Genomic DNA, 9,974 nt, shown 5'->3' on the forward strand with positions numbered 1-9,974 from the left:
CTATCTTTCCCATCATTCCATGTGTTTTCCTAAAAAAAAACGACCAGATTTTTTTTTATCAAAAACAATATATACATATACACACACATTTTCAAACACCAACATAATGATAAAACAACAGATGATAAATTAGACATATCCTTTGGAAGGCCTCTAGTAAAGAAAAGCTTAGGGTACTAAAATAAATAATAATTAATATCTTACTGCAAACCCTTCCTTAGAATGATGCAACACAGAGACAAGCAACAGAGAAAAAACAACAAATAAAACAACAAGGAAAAAGAAAAAAAGCTCACTCCCACTTACTCCGCATCCAAATCAATACTCTCTACTTTTTAACATCAGAACAAACTTGGCAGAGAATAAACACCACCTGCACTCTTTGTTGTCAGACACAAAGGTAGCAAAAGCGAAGGACACAGACAGCTCAGACATTAAATACCCCTTTCTTCCCCTCTACCTCTCCCAAACAAGTGTATGGGGTGGAGGGTGGAGGGTGTATATTATGCTGTAGGGATGGATAGGTGCGTTGGGAGGAGGGGGTGGGGGGGCATGCAGGTATTGATCTCCCTTAAGTCTGCAAAGAGTGGACGGTTGCCCTGGAGATTTCCCAGTAATTTCCTTGTATAACAAGCTCCTCCTGCAGGACTGTGGCAAAGTCACTTCATATCACAAGGCCAACAGAGGAGTGGGGAAGGGAGGAAGATGATGGATACACAGCTTCAAACAAGGCTTGAAGGAGATTCTGAACAGTGGATAAAGAGACCTCTGCATGTCTTGAGAACAGTGAGAGGGCACCAACACCCACCCATCTGAACAGGCTGCACACAGATACTTAGCAGATACTAAGACAGTTACCAAGTAGACATGTCATGCATGCAATGAATTGGTACATCTGCCAGTTGAGTATGATGCACACAGAAACTGGCTTGAAGGAGACTCAAGACAAAGGATAAGAGGTACCAGACTCATACTCAAGAGTTATAAAAAATAAAATAAAAACACATAAAAACAAACACTTCTTGAAAATTCAGTGGCTGTATCACTTTTAAATTTTCAACAGCAGTAACGACAAAATCTCCAAATCTGCCTAAAACCTTGGTGTTGCGACTGATCAGCGATGAGCTTTGGTTAAAGAACATGGGCATACATCCCAGACAGAAAACTGACTAGCAAAGCAAATCTTAGACATTTCTCCTTGTCTAAGTGGGGTGCAAAAAATAAAACACAATTACCTGGTAAATCGTAACAAAGGATATTTAAAATTCATCTAACTGTAAACCAATTACAGATAAGTTTCAATATGAAGATTCAAAAATGAAAATAGAATTATGCCAATGGAAGCATGAAACAATGTAACAGAACAAGAAGATTACATGTTACTGATGGAAATGTTCTTACCTGAGTCAATTTTGGATCAATATGCATTACCTGAGACTGTTCTCTACAATTCCAAGCCTGGTATAAAAAAAATTTAAAAAATTAAAAAAAGGTATTGCATAGTTGTCAGTTCTTTCTGCACTGGCCGAATTATTGATCTGCACCCAAGAAGTATACAGAACTTATACTTCAATTTGCCATTTTGGGTGAAGCTCAGAATACATCTGCTCAGTCAGCAAACTGAATCAGAAAACTGAGAAAATATATACAGTATGGCAGCAAATCAAATCACACAAAATCTGCCTGAGTGCCTTCACTCCATTCCTCACCTCATGCATTACCTCTTTTTTGCCTGTCATAGGACCAGACATTGAATTTTAGCAGCAGTAATCATCTGCTTGATACAACAGATCTCTTTTCCAGCCCACCCAAATAAAACTGTTCCCACCCACTGCATCTCCTGGATGACGTCAAGGGAAGGCTCAAGTTTCTCTCAGCCACCCTACCGCTTTTTTATCAACAGACAAAGCTTGTTTCCATCCATCTAAAACTGGAGATGTTTCCCAATCAGCCAGCAACAAAAGCAGAGACAGACAGAAAGCAGAGATGCTAAAACTTCCCCAGGCCATTAGACAAGTCACAGAACAGGAACCTGCAGACAATGGCACAAGAAAAGAATTTTTTGCTCATGATGTGCTGATGTTATTTTAAATTTAATGGACGTTCTCACTTGTATGATATTTCAGGCCATAAAGAAAATTCTGGACCATGATCTGATGATCACAGAAAAAGCAGTCTTAAGTTAGAGTAAAACACAGAGTTCTTTTATCTTGATATTTCATCTTGTGAAGTTTTACTGGTAAACATAAATGGGCAGCCTGAGTTTGCTTTGAATGCACTGGTGTTTTCTTTCTGATAAATCCTGGTAATTTGTTCAAAGTTTGTTTACTTTGTTTTACATTATTCAGTCAAATTCTACTGACTTGTAGTCTGCTCTTAAGCAACCTTTCATAATCAATCTGTCTTAATGTGCAAAGGTTTCGCCATTTTCACTTCTGCTTTTGTTATGTGTTTGGAAAAAAAAAGAAAGATACATATAGCTTTTTTGTTCAGTACTTGAGTCAGGTGTCCATGCCTTTAGTGTTACTGTACAGCATTAATCAAGGACACCCAGCTTTAGAAAATTACCCGTGGACTACAAAAACCAATGCATTGCCCACAGATTCCTACAACTGCTTCACAAGTGAGACTGAATTAAACTTTAAAACCTAGCGGTTAAAAGAAATGCAATCCTTAGATTGTTAGGAGACACATCCTAAGCCAGTGAGCAGTGCAGCAGATGTTCAGTGTCCTGAGTGGATGAATTCCAAGCAAAAAAAAAAAAAAGTAAATAACTAAATAAATAACAACCACCGCCACCATGAACAGCAAAAACAATCTTCCAACAAATACATTCAAATTTCAATACCTGTCTCTAAAAACAAGCGCTCTCTCAAAAAAATATTATGTGCTGCTCCAAAGACTATGATCAAACATCTTAAGTGTTTGTTCAATTCCATATTCAAGATTCTGTGACACTTAAAAACAGTTTTGAAATAAGGCAAGTGACAATGACTGCAGTGTGTAGATAATTTCAGACAATCATACAGAAAAAGAGACTGCAAAATTGTATTTTATTGTTAAATTAAGTGTTATTCTTGTCCATGGCATCTATTTACTCATTCCACTTTAAGCTCTGCTTTCCAAACTGGACATCTTTCAGCAAAGTTTTATTTCACTGTTTTGTTTTGTTTTTGTCCACAACAGAAAATGATACTTTTCTTTCACTTCAATGACTGCTCTCCAAACTGGGCAACAATAAACTTTGCTGAAAACATGACAGCAGACTGAACCATCACTGTCAACTTCTTTTTCTTAAACTTAAAACTCACTGCTGAAGAGTTGACTTTAGATTTTCAACAACTACAAATTTTCTGTCAGCAAAAAAGCACTGACTTTGAAAAAAAAACAAACTTCTCAACAAAAAAAGAAGGCAATATGAAAACGTTAACTTTATGCATCCAGATGAGACTACAATCCAAGGTCCTATGTGCAGCATGCACTTCATGCACAAAAAAGAACCCACAGCAACAAATGGGTTGTCCCCAGCAAAATTATATATATATATGTATATATATAAATTTTTTTAATCCATTTTGATAGGAAAACAAATCTAGTTGTTGGCAAAAAAAGAAAAAGAAAAAAATAGTGACCTCACTGTAGCAATTAACTCTCCCTGGGGGGAGAAGCCCAAATTTCACAAGAGAGATATGTTGTGACAAAAGAGTAACAATACAAAAAAACAAACCAAAAAAACAAACAAACAAAAAAACAAAAAAAAACAAAACAATACAATGCAGTACATACATAAATACTGTCAAAGGTGTTAGAGCATCTTGTGTCAAAACAGTTGCTGCAACATTTTGAATATAGAACCTTCTACAGCCATTTCAGTCAGCTCACTGTGTGTGCCATAACACAAACCGCCTGGCTGTGAGTGGTTAATGACCTCCTTCTCGCCTCTGATACTGGTTACATGTCCATTTTGTCAGTGCTCGACATGTCGGCAGCATTTGACATTACAGACCATGGCATCCTTATCACACTGTTGTGTACCACTTTTGGCTGCTCTGGAATGGACCTGGATTGGTTCACATCATACTTAACTTGCTGTACCTAGTCTGTCCTTAATGGTCATGAATCCACTCCATCTGTGTTGAAGTATGGTGTGCCACAAGGTTCAGTCTTGGGTCCAGTTTTATTTACTACGTACACATAGCCTCTCAGCACTGTCATTCATCAGCCAGATCACTCACACCATTTCTTTGCAGACGATTCCCAGCTCCACAACTCTACTTTTCCCCAGATTTTTCAACTCTTGCACACTGATGATGTGGCTGAATGGATGAGTGAGAACAAGCTGAAGATGAATGAGGCACCAAATTAAAGATAAATCAGGTCACCTCTACCTCTGTGTCCATCTCTGGCTGTGACACACCTTTCTCCCAGTACGTGAAAAACCTTGGGATCTACACAGATGAAACATTGTCCATGGATGCACATGTCTAAGACTTGTGCCACACTCTGTTCCTGTCAACTACGTAGGTTGGGCAAAATTTGTTATTTCCATTCCACTGCTGCTGTCAACAAACTTGCTGTTTCCTTCATACTATCTAGATTAGACTACTCCAACTCTCTTCTCACTGGTCTCCCTGATAATGCTGTGATAATGAACTAATAAAGTCAATGCATTCAGAATATGCAGCCCACTCGTACCCCATTAACCCAGGCATGAAAGTGCAACATCACTACTCAGAACACTTTACTGGCTTCATGCTGAAGCAAGAATACAATACAAAGTAGCTTGTTTCTGCTTTCAGTGTCTCTATCACAACAATATGCCACCGTGTCTTTCAGATCTTCTCCATCTATACCATCCTTCTCAGTCGTTGTGTTCAGTTGACACCTCTCTGCTGACAGTTCCTCAGTTCTCCTTTGAGACTTTTGGCAAAAAAACTTTGTCTTTGCCCCCCCCCCCTCCCCAGCCCCCTCCCCCAACCTCCTCCCAGTCTGGAACTCCCTGCCTCTGTCTCTCTCTTTCATGTGATGCGTATGATAAGTGTGATAAGTGTGTGTGTGTGTGTGTGATGAGTGTGTGTGTGTGTGTGTGTGGATAAATTTTGTGCTTGAGTGTTTGGTTGGCTGACTGTAAAGGGCTATGTATGCCAGTTTTTCTTTATTCATTTTGGTGTTAAATGCATGTTTTAAATGTCAGTGTTTAGATTGTACGTCGCAACTGAGTATGTTTTACATGGCAAGGCACTTTACAAATTAAATCATATATATATACAGATATATATATATATATATATATATATATATATATGTGTGTGTGTGTGTGTGTGTGTGTGTGTGTGTGTGTGTGTGTGTGTGCATGCATGCTAGCTTTTGTTTATCCATTTTTTCCCCAGTCAACATATTATATATACATGTATTCTTTTGTAGGTCCCAGCCTTTATTTAGTTATAATAGTTATATATGTGATCTTTAATTAATTCTGTTTTTTGAAAGAATATTCTAAGAATAGTTTCCAATCATGTGTTATTGTTTTTTGGAAGTAGCTAGACGTCAATCCTCGATTGATATGAAGCTCGGTGCTTCACGGAGATCCCAACGAAAATGTCATTGAAAGACATTGGCGATCGTCACATACGATAATTTTGGTGGGAGTTCATTGGTAAATAAAGAAAAAATAGTGGGAGTTCAGTGGTGGGAGATTTGTCAAATATAGTGTCAGGAAAAGGTGTTGAGGGTCACGTGACCAATCTGTGGATCAAGAATTTGATTCCTGGTTGGACTTTTTTGTACGCATACGCGGTTCGATCGGCCATTAGTGAAAATTTCAAACAGGACAGCTGCGAAAGCAAACTCAAGAATCAAGAAAGGTCTGCACAGGCTTTCATTGACTGAAAACTGAACGTTAGATCCGTTAATCATTCGGGACTATGTCGAGCTGTTCGCTGCACATCAATTGAGGATCGATGCCCAGCGCCAGTTTACTGTTCAGTTATTTTATTTGAGAAATTATGCTCATCACTGTTTGTTAAAAAGAACAAGGAAAGACTCCTAACCTCTACATGCACATATAAATATTTACACATGCATGCACACCCACACACACACACATGCACACACACACACACACACACACACAATGTACACTGATGTGCACACACACATGCATCAGCTCTCAGAAATTCTGTAGATCGGTTCAAAACCATCATGAGCAGCACATTAGAACCCTGTCCTTGTCAGGACTCTCACCATCCCTGCCAATCAGTCAACCAACCCTGCACTTTCCGGCAAGAAACATCACATACCCTGTTGATCAATGCCAATCAATAGGGTATGCCTGACTGGCAGATTATGTGCCAGGTCTAAGGCTCATGACTGCTGGAGAAGCTGTCAAAAGGGTAATGGCAGAACGCTGTCAAATTCACAATCTTTATGAGCTGTCCCTCTCATCCCCTCAAAAACATGCACAGGTCAGATCTGACTGGTCTTGAAAGGATGGGGATTCCGCACAAAATAGGATCTACAGTAGACTTGGTCTTTAATTCAATGTCTGTTCAGTAAAGTGATAACATACACTGATACAGTATGTTTTACAGTTGATGACAATGCATGCGTGCGCACATGTGAGTGAGTGTATGTGTGTGTGTGTGTGTGTGTTTTCTATCTTTCTTTAGTTTGTCTTTTCACTACAAGGTGATATTTGATAGGGGTGGGAAGTAGTATGTGTGAGAGGGGGGGGTGGGATGGGGGGGAGGGGGCGGGCGATGGGAAGAGGTGGTGGGATAAGTGAGACAGGAAAAGGGACATATAAGGTGGCAGAGGTTAAATGAAGAACTACAAAAGATTGGAGTGACTGAGGCAAGTTGGACTGACTGAGGCAAGTGAGAGTAAAGTGTAACGATATCAAACATTCATGTAACAGGATAAAGAGTGAGTGTGTGTGTGTGTGTGTGTGTGTGTGTGTGTGTGTGTGTGTGTGTGTGTGTGTGTGCCTGCATGTAAATGTATATGAATGTGTTAGAGAGGGGTCATGGACAGAGTCATCTGATCTTACAGTGTGGTGATAATGTCTCATTGTAAAGTGTTGCGTGAACTGGTTGGGTTTTTTTGTGGGTTTTTTTTTTTTTTTTTTTCATCATTTACAATTTTGCTTCTTCCAGCAGAAGAACAAAATTCCTTTAATCAAATGTAGGTGGATCCAGGCAACAAGGCAAAATGCTGGGCTGTAGACAGGCAGACTGTCTCTGCACAAGCATTTACAACAGTAAGGTTGGCGGTGAGTCACTGGGTTAAAACAATATGAGTATTATTATTAACATTACAAAATATAAAACAATTAAAAGGTAATGAAAGGACTTTGAAGAAATCAAGGAAATGAAAGTAACACACAGACAGACCGAAAACAAGACAAACAACAAATTCACAGGCAATTATTGTCACATACTTTGAACACTTGTTGCTTTGGTCAAGCTAGGCGGTGTCCACAGAGTAATCTGAAAATGTGAAACAAGAAGCAGCATCTGTTAGTGTTACTGTGTTTGCCAAATAGAAAAAAAAATCATTGAAATTAATATATTTCTTTAATTCAATCTCATGAGTTTAACATGGGTCTCCTTCGTAAGTGTAACTTGTTTTAAAAGATAATATCATCTAAGTGTATTTTTCTTTGAGTAAAGAGTAATGTCATCTTAATCAACTGAGTCCTGCATTTGTGGAATCTGTGACTGGGCTGAAAATTGTTTGATCAAACTGTAAAATTGTGTAACCACAAAAATGGTTCTACTGTTATTGTGTTAAGTGTTAATGTTTGTCTTTTTTTTTTCTCTCCAGCACTCCATGAACCCCCAGCCCTCTCATTCCATAAAATAAATATATATATAATTTTATATAAAAAAAAAATTTAAAAAGGAAAGGAAAGGAAAAACCAACTTGATTTAACTGATTTTGTCTGGGAATGACAAACTCATAATGCGGATTAACATCATTAAGCTTTTACTTTTAGTTCTATCATATTGTTCTCAGTTCTGCATGCTATAATCATAAATTCTTTTATATTTTGAGTGAAACACACAAAATTCCTGAAAGAGAACACTGTGTACCGCGGAAGTAATTTATGATTTTATTGTATCAATACTGCATTAGATAACTGGTCATTAATTACCGAGTACAATTACAAATATTATTATTATTAATCAAATCGATAATACTTCATGATCTGGAACTGATCGCCAAAGGCATACCGCTACAATGGCCTGATTAAAAAAAAAACAAAAAACACCCACAAAGATATTCATTTACAACAAACAAAAAATAAGCACTGTATATATGTATACAGTCCCAACAAGTGGTGGCCTATCACAGATGATACTCCTAAGGCCCAGTGGTTGCTTTTATTCATGCGAATTACAAAAAGAATAAAACCATAAAGAAGAAGAAATTTGCTATTATCAATCCACGCTATAAATTTTTACAAGTATGTCTGTGGGATCTGGTACCTCTAACTCCAATGGAAAAAAAAAGGTAAACAGACTTTGTAAGCAATCTCAAAACATAAACTACGTGCAATGCTGAGGTTGGCCACGTTTTCCGGTCGGTCTTTCATAGTCTAATGACCTCAATACGAACAGCCCGGGACAGATGACAACCAGTGCTGTGCGTCGAGAAACGGGCTTTGAGGACAACATTACAGTTCCATGACAGTAGATTCAGTCAGTTCCTTCAGACAATATCAGAACATTTTCAAATAAAAATATGAACGCCATTTTACCTTGTCTGCCAGCAAAAGATCGATAATGTATGAAATGCCCGGATGCTTACATCGTGATCGTTCAAAAGCAGCAGAGAAGTTGGGAGGTGAAAGACCCAGAGGGAGCACAAACCGCTTTCAATTTTTAATGTCACACGGCAGTTTCTTCGAGTCTCTGGGTGTCTGTACGGCTGAAGTTGCTGTGTACCGGTCTCGCTTCTGAAAGTTTATGAGAACTTGAATCGCCGGTTTCCCAATAAAAATTTACGGAAGCATAAATTTGGGGTCGTTATGATTCAGTGTTGTGTTGGATGGCACTGCATAGACTGGACATGTAATCAGCACACATTTTCCATTTGCACACACAGGATGTAAACACATTCTGACAAAGGTAACTTTGCGGAGATGGAGAAAGTGTGTGTACACACACATCCAAGTCTGTGTGTGCACTCATTTCCGCATTGTGTGATGGTGGCGGGAGTTTGAAAGGGCGATGAGGGAGGGGGCGTGTCCATTAATTTTTACCATGTCTGAGTTTGTACGCGGTGGTTATCCGTGTAGATCAAAGTAGATGTCATCATGAATCCATGATTGATTAATATTGTAAAGCGGATACTTTGGTCTACCTAGCCAAGTCAGACCACACACATACACACACACACAAGCAAGCAAACAAAAAAAACAACAACAACAACACACACACACACACACACACACACACAGCTATAACGATCGAGTAACATGATAATACCTGCATGGAGGTTAACAGGTGCAATGATGTTTAATAGAATATACAACACACAATTGTTTGTGTGAAATCACAAAGCTATATTGACTGTATCCTAAAAAGTGAACAAATTGAGTAAATGAATCAAACATGATGTATGTGTGTGTGTGTGTGTATGTCTGTGTGTGTGTGATTGCATTTTAATTTACATACATTCTTAACTTACTCAGCTTCAGTTTATTTCTATTTGTTTATTACCTTTTTTGCACAAGTCAAACAATGTTTTTATGTTCCTGTGTGAGATAATAAACCAGTCTTGAGTCTAAAATTGACTACGAAAAGAAAACCCAAAAAAAACCCAACAACCCAATAAACATCCAGATTACTGCATGACTTCTACAGTGAGGTGGTGCTGAAGTGAATGGAAAATATATTCATGTTAACATGTTGATTTCGTCTAGCAAATATTTTTGCTGGACCTTTTCCTGTTTGTTTGTTGTTGTTTTT

General features: G+C 38.3%; 1 protein-coding gene across 2 annotated transcripts in view; it reads right to left on the minus strand.

The window, feature by feature from the left end:
* Positions 1 to 9,102, minus strand: part of LOC143294719 (ras-related protein Rab-3) — a 40,239-nt gene extending 31,137 nt beyond the window's left edge. The window contains exons 1-2 of one of the 2 annotated variants that reach the window (XM_076606143.1): positions 8,812 to 9,102; positions 7,439 to 7,487 (exon numbers count right to left, since the gene is read on the minus strand). The gene's annotated coding sequence lies outside the window, so the exon portion shown is untranslated. Of the gene's footprint in view, positions 1 to 7,438; positions 7,488 to 8,761 lie in introns of both variants that reach the window. The other variant, XM_076606142.1, reaches the window with a different exon arrangement.
* Between the last annotated feature and the right edge of the window lie 872 nt (positions 9,103 to 9,974).

This window comes from Babylonia areolata, chromosome 20 (assembly GCF_041734735.1).
Source record: "Babylonia areolata isolate BAREFJ2019XMU chromosome 20, ASM4173473v1, whole genome shotgun sequence".
NCBI lineage: Eukaryota > Metazoa > Mollusca > Gastropoda > Neogastropoda > Buccinidae > Babylonia > Babylonia areolata.